The sequence below is a fragment of the Triturus cristatus genome, chromosome 1_2, assembly GCF_964204655.1.
Source record: "Triturus cristatus chromosome 1_2, aTriCri1.1, whole genome shotgun sequence".
Taxonomy (NCBI): domain Eukaryota; kingdom Metazoa; phylum Chordata; class Amphibia; order Caudata; family Salamandridae; genus Triturus; species Triturus cristatus.
Window position 1 is genome coordinate 1,192,034,271 of NC_140580.1, and position 18,926 is coordinate 1,192,053,196.

At 58.0% G+C, this 18,926-nt stretch overlaps 1 protein-coding gene across 1 annotated transcript in view; it reads right to left on the minus strand.

The window, feature by feature from the left end:
• The window catches only part of LOC146869006 (adenylate kinase isoenzyme 5-like), a 544,010-nt gene extending 527,421 nt beyond the window's left edge, over window positions 1–16,589 (minus strand). Inside the window, exon 1 of the mRNA XM_085625003.1 lies at window positions 16,556–16,589. The gene's annotated coding sequence lies outside the window, so the exon portion shown is untranslated. The remainder of the gene's footprint in view (window positions 1–16,555) is intronic.
• Window positions 16,590–18,926: the final 2,337 nt, after the last annotated feature.

The window sequence follows — 18,926 nt, forward strand, 5'->3', positions numbered from 1 at the left end:
GCTCCGCAAGGCAGTCAGTGCTCTTTGTAAGGTGGGCTCTGAGGGGCAGTCTGTTCTCTTTGTAAGGTGGGCTCTGAGGGGCAGTCAGTGCTCTTTGTAAGGTGGGCTCTGAAGGGCAGTCAGTGTTCCTTGTAAGGTGGGCTCTGAGGGGCAGTCAGTGCTCTTTGTAAGGTGGGCTCTGAGGGGCAGTCTGTTCTCTTTGTAAGGTGGGCTCCGAGGGGCAGTCAGTGTTCCTTGTAAGGTGGGCTCCGAGGGGCAGCCTGTTCTCTTTGTAAGGTGGGCTCCGAGGGGCAGTCTGTTCTCTTTGTAAGGTGGGCTCCGAGGGGCAGTCAGTGCTCTTTGTAAGGTGGCCTCTGAGGGGCAGTCAGTGCCCTTTGCAAGGCAGCATACAAGGGGTCACTCCATGTCCTTTGTAAGGCAGTATCTGTGAGGGCACTTAGTGCCCTTTGTAAGGCTGTTCCGCGAGGGCAGTCAGGTCCCTTTGTAAGGTGGGCTCTGAGGGGCAGTCAGTGTTCTTTGTAAGGTGGGCTTTGTGGAGCAGTTAGTGTTCTTTGTAAGGTGGACTCTGAAGGGCAGTCAGGGCCCCTTGTAAGGTGGGCTCTGAGGGACAGGCAGTGTTCTTTGTAAGGTGGGCTTTGAAGGGCAGTCAGTGCTCTTTGTAAGGTGAGCTCTGAAGGGCAGTCAGTGCACTTTGTAAGGTGGGCTCCGAGGGGCAGTCAGTGTTCTTTGTAAGGTGGGTTCTGAAGGGCAGTCTGTGCTCTTTGTAAGGTGGGATTTGAGGAGCAGTCACTGTTCTTTGTAAGGTGGGCTCTGAGGGGCAGTCAGTGCTCTTTGTAAGGTGGGCTCTGAGGGGCAGTCAGTGTTCTTTGTAAGGTGGGCTCTGAAGGGCAGTCAGGGCCCTTTGTAAGGTGGGCTCTGAGGGGCAGTCAGTGTTCTTTGTAAGGTGGGTTCTGAAGGGCAGTCTGTGCTCTTTGTAATGTGTGATTTGAGGAGCAGTCAGTGCTCTTTGTACGGTGGGCTCTGAGGGGCAGTCAGTGCTCTTTGTACGGTGGGCTCTGAGGGGCAGACAGTACTCTTTGTACGGTGGGCTTTGAGGAGCAGTCAGTGTTCTTTGCAATGTGGGCTCCGAGGGGCAGTCAGTGCTCTTTGTAAGGTGGGCTCTGAGGGGCAGTCAGTGCTCTTTGTAAGGTGGGCTCCGAGGGGCAGTCAGTGCTCTTTGTAAGGTGGGCTCTGAAGGGCAGTCAGTGTTCCTTGTAAGGTGGGCTCCGAGGGGCAGTCTGTTCTCTTTGTAAGGTGGGCTCCGAGGGGCAGTCAGTGCTCTTTGTAAGGTGGGCTCTGAAGGGCAGTCAGTGTTCCTTGTAAGGTGGGCTCTGAGGGGCAGTCAGTGTTCTTTGTAAGGTGGGCTCTGAGGGGCAGTCAGTGTTCCTTGTAAGGTGGGCTCTGAGGGGCAGTCTGTTCTCTTTGTAAGGTGGGCTCTGAGGGGCAGTCAGTGCTCTTTGTAAGGTGGGCTCCGAGGGGCAGTCAGTGCTCTTTGTAAGGTGGGCTCCGAGGGGCAGTCTGTTCTCTTTGTAAGGTGGGCTCTGAGGGGCAGTCTTTTCTCTTTGTAAGGTGGGCTCTAAAGGGCAGTCAGTGTTCTTTGTAAGGTGGGCTCTGAGGGGCAGTCAGTGCTCTTTGTTAGGTGGTCTCTGAGGGGCAGTCAGTGTTCTTTGAAATGTGGGCTCCGAGGGGCAGTCAGTGTTGTTTGTAAGGTGGGCTCTGAGGGGCAGTCAGTGTTCTTTGTAAGGTGGGCTCTGAGGGGCAGTCAGTGTTCTTTGTAAGGTGGGCTCTGAGGGGCAGTCTGTTCTCTTTGTAAGGTGGGCTCCGAGGGGCAGTCTGTTCTCTTTGTAAGGTGGGCTCCGAGGGGCAGTCAGTGTTCTTTGTAAGGTGGACTATGAAGGGCAGTCAGTGTTCCTTGTAAGGTGGGCTCCGAGGGGCAGTCAGTGCTCTTTGTAAGGTGGGCTCCGCAGGGCAGTCAGTGCTCTTTGTAAGGTGGGCTCCGCAGGGCAGTCAGTGCTCTTTGTAAGGTGGGCTCTGAGGGGCAGTCAGTGTTCCTTGTAAGGTGGGCTCCGAGGGGCAGTCAGTGCTCTTTGTAAGGTGGGCTCTGAGGGGCAGTCTGTTCTCTTTGTAAGGTGGGCTCCGAGGGGAAGTCAGTGTTCCTTGTAAGGTGGGATCCGAGGGGCAGTCAGTGCTCTTTGTAAGGTGGGCTCTGAGGGGCAGTCTGTTCTCTTTGTAAGGTGGGCTCCAAGGGGCAGTCAGTGTTCCTTGTAAGGTGGGCTCCGAGGGGCAGTCAGTGCTCTTTGTAAGGTGGGCTCTGAGGGGCAGTCTGTTCTCTTTGTAAGGTGGGCTCCGAGGGGCAGTCAGTGTTCCTTGTAAGGTGGGCTCTGAGGGGCAGTCAGTGTTCCTTGTAAGGTGGGCTCCGAGGGGCAGTCTGTTCTCTTTGTAAGGTGGGCTCCGCAGGGCAGTCAGTGCTCTTTGTAAGGTGGGCTCCGCAGGGCAGTCAGTGCTCTTTGTAAGGTGGGCTCTGAGGGGCAGTCTGTTCTCTTTGTAAGGTGGGCTCTGAGGGGCAGTCAGTGCTCTTTGTAAGGTGGGCTCTGAAGGGCAGTCAGTGTTCCTTGTAAGGTGGGCTCTGAGGGGCAGTCAGTGCTCTTTGTAAGGTGGGCTCTGAGGGGCAGTCTGTTCTCTTTGTAAGGTGGGCTCCGAGGGGCAGTCAGTGTTCCTTGTAAGGTGGGCTCCGAGGGGCAGCCTGTTCTCTTTGTAAGGTGGGTTCCGAGGGGCAGTCTGTTCTCTTTGTAAGGTGGGCTCCGAGGGGCAGTCAGTGCTCTTTGTAAGGTGGGCTCTGAAGGGCAGTCAGTGTTCCTTGTAAGGTGGGCTCCGAGGGGCAGTCTGTTCTCTTTGTAAGGTGGGCTCCGAGGGGCAGTCTGTTCTCTTTGTAAGGTGGGCTCTGAAGGGCAGTCTGTTCTCTTTGTAAGGTGGGCTCCGAGGGGCAGTCAGTGTTCCTTGTAAGGTGGGCTCTGAGGGGCAGTCAGTGTTCCTTGTAAGGTGGGCTCCGAGGGGCAGTCTGTTCTCTTTGTAAGGTGGGCTCTGAGGGGCAATCTGTTCTCTTTGTAAGGTGGGCTCTGAGGGGCAGTCAGTGTTCCTTGTAAGGTGGGCTCTGAGAGGCAGTCAGTGTTCCTTGTAAGGTGGGCTCTGAGGGGCAGTCTGTTCTCTTTGTAAGGTGGGCTCCGAGGGGCAGTCTGTTCTCTTTGTAAGGTGGGCTCTGAAGGGCAGTCAGTGTTCTTTGCAATGTGGGCTCTGAAGGGCAGTCAGTGCTCTTTGTACGGTGGGCTCTGAGGGGCAGACAGTGCTCTTTGTACGGTGGGCATGAGGAGCAGTCAGTGTTCTTTGCAATGTGGGCTCCGAGGGGCAGTCAGTGCTCTTTGTAAGGTGGGCTCTGAGGGGCAGTCAGTGCTCTTTGTACGGTGGGCTCCGAGGGGCAGTCAGTGTTCTTTGTAAGGGGGGCTCTGTAGGGCAGTCAGTGCTCTTTGTACGGTGGGTTCTGAAGGGCCGTCAGTGTTCTTTGTAAGGGGGGTTCTGAAGGGCAGTCAGTGTTTTTTGTAAGGTGGGCTCCGAGGGGCAGTCAGTGCTCTTTGTAAGGTGGGCTCTGAAGGGCAGTCAGTGTTCCTTGTAAGGTGGGCTCCGAGGGGCAGTCTGTTCTCTTTGTAAGGTGGGCTCCGAGGGGCAGTCAGTGCTCTTTGTAAGGTGGGCTCTGAAGGGCAGTCAGTGTTCCTTGTAAGGTGGGCTCTGAGGGGCAGTCAGTGTTCTTTGTAAGGTGGGCTCTGAGGGGCAGTCAGTGTTCCTTGTAAGGTGGGCTCTGAGGGGCAGTCAGTGTTCTTTGTAAGGTGGGCTCCGAGGGGCAGTCAGTGCTCTTTGTAAGGTGGGCTCCGAGGGGCAGTCTGTTCTCTTTGTAAGGTGGGCTCTGAGGGGCAGTCTGTTCTCTTTGTAAGGTGGGCTCTAAAGGGCAGTCAGTGTTCTTTGTAAGGTGGGCTCTGAGGGGCAGTCAGTGCTCTTTGTTAGGTGGTCTCTGAGGGGCAGTCAGTGTTCTTTGAAATGTGGGCTCCGAGGGGCAGTCAGTGTTGTTTGTAAGGTGGGCTCTGAGGGGCAGTCAGTGTTCTTTGTAAGGTGGGCTCTGAGGGGCAGTCAGTGTTCTTTGTAAGGTGGGCTCTGAGGGGCAGTCTGTTCTCTTTGTAAGGTGGGCTCCGAGGGGCAGTCTGTTCTCTTTGTAAGGTGGGCTCCGAGGGGCAGTCAGTGTTCTTTGTAAGGTGGACTATGAAGGGCAGTCAGTGTTCCTTGTAAGGTGGGCTCCGAGGGGCAGTCAGTGCTCTTTGTAAGGTGGGCTCCGCAGGGCAGTCAGTGCTCTTTGTAAGGTGGGCTCTGAGGGGCAGTCAGTGTTCCTTGTAAGGTGGGCTCCGAGGGGCAGTCAGTGCTCTTTGTAAGGTGGGCTCTGAGGGGCAGTCTGTTCTCTTTGTAAGGTGGGCTCCGAGGGGCAGTCAGTGTTCCTTGTAAGGTGGGATCCGAGGGGCAGTCAGTGCTCTTTGTAAGGTGGGCTCTGAGGGGCAGTCTGTTCTCTTTGTAAGGTGGGCTCCGAGGGGCAGTCAGTGTTCCTTGTAAGGTGGGCTCCGAGGGGCAGTCAGTGCTCTTTGTAAGGTGGGCTCTGAGGGGCAGTCTGTTCTCTTTGTAAGGTGGGCTCCGAGGGGCAGTCAGTGTTCCTTGTAAGGTGGGCTCTGAGGGGCAGTCAGTGTTCCTTGTAAGGTGGGCTCCGAGGGGCAGTCTGTTCTCTTTGTAAGGTGGGCTCCGCAGGGCAGTCAGTGCTCTTTGTAAGGTGGGCTCTGAAGGGCAGTCAGTGTTCCTTGTAAGGTGGGCTCTGAGGGGCAGTCAGTGCTCTTTGTAAGGTGGGCTCTGAGGGGCAGTCTGTTCTCTTTGTAAGGTGGGCTCCGAGGGGCAGTCAGTGTTCCTTGTAAGGTGGGCTCCGAGGGGCAGCCTGTTCTCTTTGTAAGGTGGGCTCCGAGGAGCAGTCTGTTCTCTTTGTAAGGTGGGCTCCGAGGGGCAGTCAGTGCTCTTTGTAAGGTGGGCTCTGAAGGGCAGTCAGTGTTCCTTGTAAGGTGGGCTCCGAGGGGCAGTCTGTTCTCTTTGTAAGGTGGGCTCCGAGGGGCAGTCTGTTCTCTTTGTAAGGTGGGCTCTGAAGGGCAGTCTGTTCTCTTTGTAAGGTGGGCTCCGAGGGGCAGTCAGTGCTCTTTGTAAGGTGGGCTCTGAAGGGCAGTCAGTGTTCCTTGTAAGGTGGGCTCTGAGGGGCAGTCAGTGTTCCTTGTAAGGTGGGCTCCGAGGGGCAGTCTGTTCTCTTTGTAAGGTGGGCTCTGAGGGGCAATCTGTTCTCTTTGTAAGGTGGGCTCTGAGGGGCAGTCAGTGTTCCTTGTAAGGTGGGCTCTGAGAGGCAGTCAGTGTTCCTTGTAAGGTGGGCTCTGAGGGGCAGTCTGTTCTCTTTGTAAGGTGGGCTCCGAGGGGCAGTCTGTTCTCTTTGTAAGGTGGGCTCTGAAGGGCAGTCAGTGTTCTTTGCAATGTGGGCTCCGAGGGGCAGTCAGTGTTCTTTGTAAGATGGACTATGAAGGGCAGTCAGTGTTCTTTGTACGGTGGGCTCCGAGGGGCAGTCAGTGTTCTTTGTAAGGTGGGCTCTGGAGGGCAGTCAGTGTTCCTTGTAAGGTGGGCTCCGAGGGGCAGTCAGTGTTCTTTGTAAGGTGGGCTCTGAAGGGCAGTCAGTGTTCCTTGTAAGGTGGGCTCCGAGGGGCAGTCAGTGTTCTTTGCAATGCGGGCTCCGAGGGGCAGTCAGTGTTCCTTGTAAGGTGGGCTCTGGAGGGCAGTCAGTGCTCTTTGTAAGGTGGGCTCTGAGGGGCAGTCAGTGTTCCTTGTAAGGTGGGCTCCGAGGGGCAGTCAGTGCTCTTTGTAAGGTGGGCTCCGAGGGGCAGTCAGTGTTCTTTGTAAGGTGGACTATGAAGGGCAGTCAGTGTTCCTTGTAAGGTGGGCTCCGAGGTGCAGTCAGTGCTCTTTGTAAGGTGGGCTCCGCAGGGCAGTCAGTGCTCTTTGTAAGGTGGGCTCCGCAGGGCAGTCAGTGCTCTTTGTAAGGTGGGCTCTGAGGGGCAGTCAGTGTTCCTTGTAAGGTGGGCTCCGAGGGGCAGTCAGTGCTCTTTGTAAGGTGGGCTCTGAGGGGCAGTCTGTTCTCTTTGTAAGGTGGGCTCCGAGGGGCAGTCAGTGTTCCTTGTAAGGTGGGATCCGAGGGGCAGTCAGTGCTCTTTGTAAGGTGGGCTCTGAGGGGCAGTCTGTTCTCTTTGTAAGGTGGGCTCCGAGGGGCAGTCAGTGTTCCTTGTAAGGTGGGCTCCGAGGGGCAGTCAGTGCTCTTTGTAAGGTGGGCTCTGAGGGGCAGTCTGTTCTCTTTGTAAGGTGGGCTCCGAGGGGCAGTCAGTGTTCCTTGTAAGGTGGGCTCTGAGGGGCAGTCAGTGTTCCTTGTAAGGTGGGCTCCGAGGGGCAGTCTGTTCTCTTTGTAAGGTGGGCTCCGGAGGGAAGTCAGTGCTCTTTGTAAGGTGGGCTCCGCAGGGCAGTCAGTGCTCTTTGTAAGGTGGGCTCTGAGGGGCAGTCTGTTCTCTTTGTAAGGTGGGCTCCGAGGGGCAGTCAGTGTTCCTTGTAAGGTGGGCTCCGAGGGGCAGCCTGTTCTCTTTGTAAGGTGGGCTCCGAGGGGCAGTCTGTTCTCTTTGTAAGGTGGGCTCCGAGGGGCAGTCAGTGCTCTTTGTAAGGTGGGCTCTGAAGGGCAGTCAGTGTTCCTTGTAAGGTGGGCTCCGAGGGGCAGTCTGTTCTCTTTGTAAGGTGGGCTCCGAGGGGCAGTCTGTTCTCTTTGTAAGGTGGGCTCTGAAGGGCAGTCTGTTCTCTTTGTAAGGTGGGCTCCGAGGGGCAGTCAGTGCTCTTTGTAAGGTGGGCTCTGAAGGGCAGTCAGTGTTTGTTGGACAGGCCACACGAAGGGCTTGCTCCCTCCCCGCACGACAGGGCCCGAGCTCCGGCCCACCAGGTATAACCCACGAAAAGCACCCGTACCCCGTCTCCCGACGGATCTTCTGCCCTCGGACCTCTACTCATCACGAGGCCCAGCCCCACCGGCTTCCCCGGCCGGTTCAAGCCGCCATCTTGGGCCCTGCACCACGAGGCCGCGTGGCCTCGCCCCGACCCTAACCCCGGGCCTGACCGGCCCCGACATCCCGGCACCACCATCCACCCAGGAGGTGAGCGGACCACTTGGCAGGTCAATGGGAGGACGCAGTGTCAAGAGCTCTTCCCCCGCCAGGTGTCGATCGCCCCCAGCTCCCCCAGGCGCTGGCTCCACCCCCTGCTGGGTGTCTGGACACCTTCATCCCGGGCCCTCCGACCTCCAAGTGCGAGGGTCCGGACATCAAAGAGCGCCTGCCCTATAACTGGGGCAACTCCGGAGCAGGAAGGCAGTTGTATCCTGGAGTCGAGAGACACCGAGAGAACTCAGCCTTGACGGACTACTGGCGCTGCCGTAGCCCGCTCTTGTGAACCATCGTCCTGCCTGCTGGCGCTGCCGCGGCCTTCTACAACATCCATCCTCGTCGGGACCTGCTGGCGCTGCCGCGGCCCGTTGTAACGACCATCCTCGTCGGGACCTGCTGGCGCTGCCGCGGCCCGTTGTAACGACCACCCTCACCGGGACCTGCTGGCGCCGCCGCGGACCGTACATCGACCATCGTTCCGGGACCTGCTGGCGCTGCCGCGGCCCGCACCAACTAAGCTCGAGGATTGTGAGCTAATCATCATCTCATCCACACTACCTGACTGGTATACAGACTGTCCCGCTACCCCTTACCCTGCTTTGAGAGACTTGAATCGAGGGGACCCCGGAGTCCAGACCTCCTTGTACCATTCGACCGTACCATAAGAAGTGCTTATAAAGAACACTGAACCTTATCCTTGTGTGGTATCTGTCTGTGGGGGGGAAGTTACTTATCTGTACGATCGCTGGAGACGGCTCTCCCCGGAGACCTCTCCTCCTGACCCCGGCCGACCCTCCAGGTCCGTCTATCCTTTCTAACATTGGTGGCCAGCGGCGCGATCCGAATCAACGCGTAATCGTACAGAGAGTAGCTCACCCCACGACAACAACACGATGTCAGCCAAAGATAGCAACTCCACCGAGAAATTCCAAATGGAGAAATTAGAAGAATACAACCACCGCGAACTGAGACAATTCTGCATAGAACTTGGCATTGCTACCACCGGCCTGAGTACCAAAGAGGATCTAAAGCACGCACTAGAGTCGTGGGCAGAAACTGGGGTCGCCGGACCCTCCGACCAAAGCAGCATCACACCAGAGGGGAACGCCACGGCTCCCGAGGAGCGGGGAACGGGCCTCTCGCAGGAGGAGATCCGAGAAAGAGAAAGAACCAGATTGCACGAGTTGGAAATGGCACGACTCAAGATGGATGGGGAACTCAAGTTAGCTGAACAGAAACTCAACCTCGAGCACATGCGGCTCCGAGATGAACGAGAAGAGAAGCAGAGACAGAGAGAGCTGGAGGAGAAAAAAATAACGCTCGAGCACGAGCGCAAACTGGCGGAAATAGAACTTCGGAAACAGAATAAAGAACTGGGGGTGCCTGAGCGACCACACACCCCGGGGCCAATCGAGAAAAAAGTCCACATCCCCAAGGATGTTGTCCGCGAGTATGTCCGAGAAGACGACATACAACAGTGGTTTAAAGCCTACGAGATCGCCATGACCTCCCACCGGATCGACCGGAGTGATTGGGGAGCCGGACTCTGGGGGAGGTTTATCAACGAGGGGCGCGATGCCCTACTGCAGCTCCCAGATCACCAAATGTCGTCCTACGACCACATGAAGGCTGCCCTCCTCACCCGCTACGGCCTCACACCCGAGATGTACCGCCAGAGGTTCAGAGATTGCACCCGGATCCCAGGTACAACTTGGGAAGAAATACGTGAACTATTTCAGCCGTGCCTTCGAGGGTTGGATAAAGGGGAGCCAGGTCACCACCTACGAACAACTCTTTAACCTGATGGTATGGGAGCACCTGTCAAACAACTGCTTCGTCGAGCTCAGGCAACACCTCCTCGACAGTAAGCTGACTGACCCCCGGCAGCTCGCCGCCGAAGCTGACCGATGGGAAAGCACCCGAGTGGGCCGGAGGGGGCCACACGAACAGAACAGAAACAACCAAGGCCAGCACCGTCCTCGGGGAGGAGGAGGGGGCCAGGGGCGAGGGAGAGACGCCTTGCCCGCAACACCCGTGGCCAGCACCCCGGCTCCGGCCGGTCGGGGCAACCCCCCGTGGCGTCCTGGGGTCCGAGCCAACGTCACGTGCCACCGATGCCAGCGAGTCGGCCACTACGCCAATGACCCGAGCTGCCCGCAGAACCAAACACCCAAGCCCCGCCAGGTAGCTGCCGCCGCCCTGGGGGAAGAGCGATCATTGGAGGAACCAGAGGAGTATGAGCCGGCCCAGCAAGAGTGGGAACCGGCCGCCATGGTCCTGGCGTGCTTAGGGGGAAGAGACATGGTCCCGCGGGCTCCCCTACCCGCTAACACCAGGAAATATGGGCAGTGGGTGACCATTAATGGACAGCGAGCCGAGGCCTTGCGTGACACAGGCGCCAGTGTGACGGCCGTCCGCTGTCACCTGGTGAAGCCCGAGCAGATCCTGCCGAACATTCTCTGCCCCGTCCGCTCGGCAGACAACTCTGAAAGTCTGTGCCAAATGGCCTGCGTTCCATTCGAATGGGGAGGGGTCTCCGGCCTGTTGAAGGTGACGGTCCGGGACGATGCCCCCGTGGACTGCCTCCTGGGAAATGACCTCGAGAGTTCCCCGTGGGCCACCGTCGAGAGAAGAGAGCACCTGGGGATGCTGGGCCTCCCGGACTGGGCCTGCATAACCACCCGGTCCATGGCCGCCCGTGCCGTCCCTCGATCAGAAGAACCAGAATGGCCAGCACCTCCGCCCCCAGTCGCCCCAGTAGAAGACACCGACGAGGCCAGCCTCCCAGACCCGACGGCCGAAGGGGACGCGCAACCCCAGGACCTTCCTGACCTGGCTCAGTGGCGTCAAGAGGGGGGGCCCACCCAAGCACAGTTCCGCCAGGAACAAAAGACCTGTCCCTCCCTCGAGGGACTCCGCCAACAAACCAGCGCCCAGAACGCAGGGGACTCCACCGGAACTCACTGGGTCTACTGGGATAACGACCTGCTATACAGCGAGCAAAGAATCGCCGAGCTGGGGGCCGGTCGAGTACTGGTGGTACCTCTCCGCTTCAGAGACTTTCTGCTCAACCTGGCCCACGATGTCCCCCTGGCTGGACACCTGGGCCAAGATAAAACGTACAACCGCCTAGTGACCCACTTTTTCTGGCCGAAGATGAGGAATGACGTCCTGAACCACTGCCGATCTTGCCCCACATGCCAAGCCAGCGGGAAGAGTGGTCGGAAGCTGAAAGCCCCTCTGCAACCCTTCCCTGTGGTCACCACCCCGTTCGAGAGGGTGGGGATAGACATCGTGGGGCCTCTGGACCCCCGCACGGCACAAGGACACAGGTTCATCTTAGTACTGGTGGACCATGCCACCCGCTACCCCGAGGCGGTGCCCCTACGGACCGTGACAGCTCCGGTGGTTGGCCGGGCCCTAATGGGGATCTTCTCCCGGGTAGGCTTCCCCCGAGAAGTCGTCAGCGACCGAGGCACGAACTTTATATCCAAATACATGAAGTCCCTCTGGCAACAATGCGGGGTCACCTACAGATTCACGACCCCCTATCACCCCCAAGGGAACGGACTAGTGGAGCGTTTTAACCGCAGCCTCAAGGGGATGATTGGGGGATTGGAAGAGCCCCTCCGTCGCCAGTGGGATGTACTACTCCCGTGCCTCCTCTTCGCCTACCGCGAAGTTCCCCAGAAGTCCCTCGGTTTTAGCCCTTTCGAACTCCTGTACGGGCACCCTGTGCGAGGGCCCCTCAGCCTAGTAAAAGAAGGTTGGGAGATGGCCCCCCTAAAGACCCCTCCAGACGTCTTCAAATACCTCCTGGCCCTACGCAATCAGACCCGGCGCTTCAGAGAGATGGCCAAGGCGAACCTCGAGGCCAGCCAGGAGGACATGAAGAGGTGGTATGATCACAATGCCTCCTCCGTTGAGTTCGAGCCTGGACAACAAGTATGGGTGATGTCCCCCACCGAACCATGTGCCTTGCAGGATAAGTGGACGGGGCCCTTCAAAGTGGTCGAGCGCAAAAGCCCCGTCACTTACCTCATCGACCTGGGGACCTCCCGGAACCCCCTTCGGGTCCTCCACACCAACCGACTCAAACCACACTTTGTGCGCTCAGAACTCAGCCTCCTGATGGCTACGGACAGTGGGGCAGAGGAAGACTCCGAACCCCTCCCGGATCTTCTGAAGACTCAGGAGAATGACGGCTCCGTGGACGGGGTCCGGCTCTCTGACACCCTCACTTCGGAGCAACGCCAGGGCTGCCGGAACCTCCTACTGCAGTTCGCTACCCTGTTCTCCCTCACCCCCGGGGTCACCCCTTGGTGTTCGCACGACGTGGACACCGGGGACAGTCCCCCTGTCCGACACCGGGCCTACCGCGTACCAGATCGGTTACGGGCCTGCATACAGGAGGAGGTGGCCAAGATGCTCACAATCGGGGTCATCGAGCCCTCGGACAGTCCCTGGGCCAGTCCGGTTGTATTGGTCCCCAAAGCCGCTGCCCCCGGCACCGCACCTGAACTGAGATTCTGCGTCGACTACCGGGGCTTGAACGCTGTCACCCGGACCGACGCTCATCCGATCCCCCGAGCAGACGAGCTGATCGACCGGCTGGGGGCCGCCCGCTACCTCAGTATCTTCGACCTAACAGCGGGCTACTGGCAGATCGGCCTCACACCCAGGGCTCAGGAACGGTCAGCCTTCTCTACCCCCGATGGCCACTACCAATTCAAGGTCATGCCCTTCGGCATGAAGAATGCCCCCGCCACGTTTCAACGCCTCGTGAACCAGGTCTTGGCGGGGCTCGAAGAGTTCAGCGCTGCCTACCTGGACGATATCGCTGTGTACAGCCACCACTGGCCCGACCACCTCCGTCACCTCCAAGAGGTCCTACAGGCCCTCCAGCGGGCCGGCCTCACAATTAAGGCCGGCAAGTGCCAAATTGGCCAAGGGTCTGTGACCTACCTTGGGCACCAAGTGGGAAGCGGGCTGGTGGCCCCGCTACAACTTAAGATTGCTGCCATCCAGTCCTGGCAGCCCCCCGTCACCCAGACCGAGGTCCGAGCCTTCTTGGGGATCACCGGCTACTACCGGCGGTTCGTGAAAGACTACGGCAGCATCGTGGGGCCCCTCACGGGTCTCACGTCCAAGAACCAGCCGAAGCGGATTAACTGGACCCCCGATTGTCAAGCGGCCTTCGAGAAGCTGAAGGCCGCTCTATGCACCGCCCCTGTGCTCCAGGCCCCCGATTACAGTCGGGAATTCATGGTACAGACCGACGCCTCCGACCACGGCATCGGAGCCGTCCTTTCTCAGTTAAACCCCGAAGGTCATGACCAGCCGGTGGCCTTCATCAGTCGACGTCTCCTGGCCCGAGAACAGCGCTGGAGCACCATCGAGAGGGAGGCCTTCGCAGTGGTGTGGGCCCTCAAAAAGCTCCGGCCCTATCTCTTCGGTACCCACTTCCGGGTACAAACCGACCATCGACCCCTGCAGTGGCTGATGCAGATGCGGGGGGAGAACCCAAAGCTCTTGCGCTGTCCATTTCCCTGCAGGGAATGGACTTCACTGTGGAGCACCGACCAGGCCAAGACCACGCCAACGCGGATGGCCTGTCCCGCTTTTTCCGCCTCGACGAAGAGAGTCCCCAAGGAGATGGGTGACTCTCCCCGTCTTCAGCTGGGGGGGACGCATGTTGGACAGGCCACACGAAGGGCTTGCTCCCTCCCCGCACGACAGGGCCCGAGCTCCGGCCCACCAGGTATAACCCACGAAAAGCACCCGTACCCCGTCTCCCGACGGATCTTCTGCCCTCGGACCTCTACTCATCACGAGGCCCAGCCCCACCGGCTTCCCCGGCCGGTTCAAGCCGCCATCTTGGGCCCTGCACCACGAGGCCGCGTGGCCTCGCCCCGACCCTAACCCCGGGCCTGACCGGCCCCGACATCCCGGCACCACCATCCACCCAGGAGGTGAGCGGACCACTTGGCAGGTCAATGGGAGGACGCAGTGTCAAGAGCTCTTCCCCCGCCAGGTGTCGATCGCCCCCAGCTCCCCCAGGCGCTGGCTCCACCCCCTGCTGGGTGTCTGGACACCTTCATCCCGGGCCCTCCGACCTCCAAGTGCGAGGGTCCGGACATCAAAGAGCGCCTGCCCTATAACTGGGGCAACTCCGGAGCAGGAAGGCAGTTGTATCCTGGAGTCGAGAGACACCGAGAGAACTCAGCCTTGACGGACTACTGGCGCTGCCGTAGCCCGCTCTTGTGAACCATCGTCCTGCCTGCTGGCGCTGCCGCGGCCTTCTACAACATCCATCCTCGTCGGGACCTGCTGGCGCTGCCGCGGCCCGTTGTAACGACCATCCTCGTCGGGACCTGCTGGCGCTGCCGCGGCCCGTTGTAACGACCACCCTCACCGGGACCTGCTGGCGCCGCCGCGGACCGTACATCGACCATCGTTCCGGGACCTGCTGGCGCTGCCGCGGCCCGCACCAACTAAGCTCGAGGATTGTGAGCTAATCATCATCTCATCCACACTACCTGACTGGTATACAGACTGTCCCGCTACCCCTTACCCTGCTTTGAGAGACTTGAATCGAGGGGACCCCGGAGTCCAGACCTCCTTGTACCATTCGACCGTACCATAAGAAGTGCTTATAAAGAACACTGAACCTTATCCTTGTGTGGTATCTGTCTGTGGGGGGGAAGTTACTTATCTGTACGATCGCTGGAGACGGCTCTCCCCGGAGACCTCTCCTCCTGACCCCGGCCGACCCTCCAGGTCCGTCTATCCTTTCTAACAGTGTTCCTTGTAAGGTGGGCTCTGAGGGGCAGTCAGTGTTCCTTGTAAGGTGGGCTCCGAGGGGCAGTCTGTTCTCTTTGTAAGGTGGGCTCTGAGGGGCAATCTGTTCTCTTTGTAAGGTGGGCTCTGAGGGGCAGTCAGTGTTCCTTGTAAGGTGGGCTCTGAGAGGCAGTCAGTGTTCCTTGTAAGGTGGGCTCTGAGGGGCAGTCAGTGTTCTTTGCAATGTGGGCTCCGAGGGGCAGTCTGTTCTCTTTGTAAGGTGGGCTCTGAGGGGCAGTCAGTGTTCTTTGCAATGTGGGCTCCGAGGGGCAGTCAGTGTTCTTTGTAAGATGGACTATGAAGGGCAGTCAGTGTTCTTTGTACGGTGGGCTCCGAGGGGCAGTCAGTGTTCTTTGTAAGGTGGGCTCTGGAGGGCAGTCAGTGTTCCTTGTAAGGTGGGCTCCGAGGGGCAGTCAGTGTTCTTTGTAAGGTGGGCTCTGAAGGGCAGTCAGTGTTCCTTGTAAGGTGGGCTCCGAGGGGCAGTCAGTGTTCTTTGCAATGCGGGCTCCGAGGGGCAGTCAGTGTTCCTTGTAAGGTGGGCTCTGGAGGGCAGTCAGTGCTCTTTGTAAGGTGGGCTCTGAGGGGCAGTCAGTGTTCCTTGTAAGGTGGGCTCCGAGGGGCAGTCAGTGCTCTTTGTAAGGTGGGCTCTGAGGGGCAGTCTGTTCTCTTTGTAAGGTGGGCTCCGAGGGGCAGTCAGTGTTCCTTGTAAGGTGGGCTCCGAGGGGCAGTCAGTGCTCTTTGTAAGGTGGGCTCTGAGGGGCAGTCTGTTCTCTTTGTAAGGTGGGCTCCGAGGGGCAGTCAGTGTTCCTTGTAAGGTGGGCTCCGAGGGGCAGTCTGTTCTCTTTGTAAGGTGGGCTCCGAGGGGCAGTATGTTCTCTTTGTAATGTGGGCAATGAGGGGCAGTCAGTGCTCTTTGTAAGGTGGGCAATGAAGGGCAGTCAGTGTTCTTTGTAAGGTGGGCTCCGAGGGGCAGTCTGTTCTCTTTGTAAGGTGGGCTCCGAGGGGCAGTCAGTGCTCTTTGTAAGGTGGGCTCCGAGGGGCAGTCAGTGCTCTTTGTAAGGTGGGCTCTGAGGGGCAGTCAGTGTTCTTTGTAAGGTGGGCTCCGAGGGGCAGTCTGTTCTCTTTGTAAGGTGGGCTCCGAGGGGCAGTCAGTGCTCTTTGTAAGGTGGGCTCCGAGGGGCAGTCAGTGCTCTTTGTAAGGTGGGCTCCGAGGGGCAGTCTGTTCTCTTTGTAAGGTGGGCTCCGAGGGGCAGTCAGTGTTCCTTGTAAGGTGGGCTCCGAGGGGCAGTCTGTTCTCTTTGTAAGGTGGGCTCCGAGGGGCAGTATGTTCTCTTTGTAAGGTGGGCTCTGAGGGGCAGTCAGTGCTCTTTGTAAGGTGGGCTCCGAGGGGCAGTCAGTGCTCTTTGTAAGGTGGGCTCCGAGGGGCAGTCAGTGCTCTTTGTAAGGTGGGCTCCGAGGGGCAGTCAGTGCTCTTTGTAAGGTGGGCTCCGAGGGGCAGTCTGTTCTCTTTGTAAGGTGGGCTCCGAGGGGCAGTCTGTGCTCTTTGTAAGGGGAGTTCTGAGGGGCAGTCAGTGCTCTTTGTTAGGTGGGCTCTGAGGGGCAGTCAGTGCTCTTTGTAAAGGCGGCCTCAGGGGGCCAGTCGGTGCCCTGTGTAAAGCAGCCTGTGAAGGGACAGTAAGTGCTACGGAGCTGACTAGTTTTTCGTTGCATGCTGGGATTTGTAGTCCCGTGTAACCCGGTATAAGAGCAGGTCTCCCAGTCCCAGAAGTAAAAGAGAATTCCCGGAGCAGACGAGCCTCTCTGACGTGGAGGCGGGACCCCGAGTCTGGTGAAAATAAATATGAAATCCTGTGGCCTCGGCAGCCCTGCTCCCCCGTATTCACCCCATCTGCCAATGTCTCGTCCTCTCTCTCGCGTCTCCCTCTCGCACGTCTCCCCTTCCCTCCTCTCTCCCCATCTCTCCTCCTTGCTCGCATCTCTTTCTCTGCTCCCGCCCTTTCCCATCACTCTCGTACCTCCTCCTCCTCTGTACCCTTTCACCCCTTCCCTCTCTCCCGTGTCTTCCTGTCGCACGTCTCCCCTTCCTTCTCCCACACCTCCCCTATGTCTCCCCTTTGCTCGCACCTCTCTGCCCCCTTGCTCCTGTACCTCCTCCTCCTCTGTACCTTTTACCCCTTTCCCCCTCTGTCTCCCCTCACCTCTCCCGTGCCCGTTCCCCCCCTCCCCCTCCCTGCTCCCGTACCCCTATCACCCCCCCTCTTCCTCCCTCTCCCCTCTCTCCGGTGCCTCCTCCCTGCTCGCTCCTCCCCCTTGCTCCCCCCTCTTCCCCCCTTGCGCCCCTCTCCCCCATGTTCCCCTGCCCCCCTTACCTCCAGGAGGTGGGGGATCCCCGTCCTGCTCAGATAGTCCTTTGCCTCCGCGCTGTCCATGCTGCAGTAAGGTACGGGGGGCGGTGTGTCCTGTCCCCAGCCTCGGAGCCAGAGGGGCTGGGATGGGAGGGGGACAAGGGGAGGGACCACCCCTCTAGTACAGAGAGAGGCAGCGATCGAAACGACTGCGACAAGCCCACACCCCCCCGTACCCCACCTTCATCTTGCCCGATCTGTACCCCGCATTCATCCTGCCCCTACCTGCACCCCATCTTCATCCTACACCTGTACCCCACCTTCATGTGCCCACGTACCCCATCTTCATCCTACACCCGTACCCCACCTTCATGTGCCCCCCGTACCCCATCTTCATCCTACCCCCACCTGTGCCCCACCTTCATTCTTTCCGACCTGTACCACACCTTCCTAATCCCCCCACTTGTACCCCACCATCATCCTGACCTAACCTACACCCTGCCCCCACTTGTACCTCGCCTTCATCCTGCCTCCCATGTGCCCCACCTTCATCTGCCCCCACCTGTGCCCCAACTTCATCCTGACCCCACCTGTACCCGAACTTCATCCTGACCCCACCTGTACCCTGCCTTCATCCTGCCCCCACCTGTACCCATCCTTCACTGACCCCACCTGTACCCCACCTTCACCCTGGCTCCACCTGTACCCATTTTCATTCTGCCTCCCCCTGTACCCCACCTTCATCATGCCCCTTATACCCCACCTTCATCCTGACCCCACCTGTACCCTGACTTAATCCTGCCCCCACCTGTACCCCACCTTAATCCCTCCCGACCTGTACCCCGCCTTCATCTTGCCCCAGCTGTCCCACCTTCATTGTGCCTCCCCTTGTACCCACCTTAATCCTGCCTCATCTGTACCCCACCTTCCACCTGTTTCCCCCTCTGCCTCCACCTTCATTGTGTCTCCGCCTGTGCCCCACCTTCATCTGCCCCACCTGTACCCCACATACATCCTGCCCCCCCTCTGCCCCACCTTCATTGTGCCTCCCCCTGTACCCCACCTTCACTGTGCCTCCCCCGTACCCCACTTTCACCTTTCCTCCCTCTGTACCCTACCTTCATCATGCCTCCCTCTGTACCTCAAATGTTCCCCTGCACCCCTCTTTTTATCTGCCGTTCCTAAATGACAAAAATCCAATAAAGGGAACCGGCGATATGGGTTGTTGAAGTTTTAAGCATGAATTGCGCCAAGAAGCCTACTGTGCCGATGACAAGCACTGGTCATTGCAGACCCGGATGTAGGTGCAATTTGACACTGACCGTGATGGAGAGCGGGTCGGATACACCAACCAGTTCCGTCTTGGGCAAAGATGTTAACTTACCTTCTGACTTTAGTCATTTAGGTGCGCTTTTAAAGACCCCAGACCTCAGGGAAGGCACTCAGAGACTCACATGGCATGAGGCAGAGGGCAAACGGCAGTCTGAATCCAGATCCATCCTGAGGACGCACATTGTTGGGGTAAAAGTTCCCAGGGCTAACCCTACCCACTTTGGACGTTAGCACGATGGAGAAAGGCTCCTACCACACCACACTTGGGCTCTAAAGGCTGTGTGTGTGTGGAGGGGACTGACCTAATCTTAATGTCCTCCCACATCGACACTAAAACCCAATTTTGGGCAGCCGTTCTACCCACAATAATCCCAGAGGCAGATGTCTGATAGAACAAAGTAGGGTTTTCAAGCAACCAGAGAGTGGAGAGAAAAGAAAGATTTTGACATTTTGTTTCCTCTCCTTTCAAATGTGCCCCTAGTGGTAGTGTGCCCCTAGTGGTGTATATAAATCCAGCAGACGTATCAAGCCGAATTTGACACTGTGATATCAAAAACAGGCACACTGTGAGTGCAGCCTGCCTTACTGAGGGGGCAAAGAGAGGGCCCTGCCCATGTGCTAGCCAACATGTGCCTGTGATTGGGGAGGCCTATCTGAAGTTAATCCAGTTCCCACTGGTCATCTTATCAAGGGAACAACTACACCTTTCCACGCCCAGTCATTTCGTATCTATTCTGTGATCAGTCATCACACTTCTTCAAATGCTAGTGACTGGTTAGCAAAAGTGGGAGAACAAATTCAAATGTAGCCTCCAGAAACTTCAAGCAGGGAAAAGGTAACTTTCTTAAAGTTACTTTCCCTAAATATTTATTAAAGATCTGACTACACTATAAATCCGTCTTAGGGGTAGGTTATTAATATTTAAAAGAGAGATTTTTCTGAATTTTTAAAAGGCTTTATTTTGACAGGTTGAATTACAGTTTTTGCACTGCTACAGCCAGGCTACAACGGTAGGCCTGAGGCCATGTGTGCACTGCCACTGGAGTGGGCGGCACAACAGGTG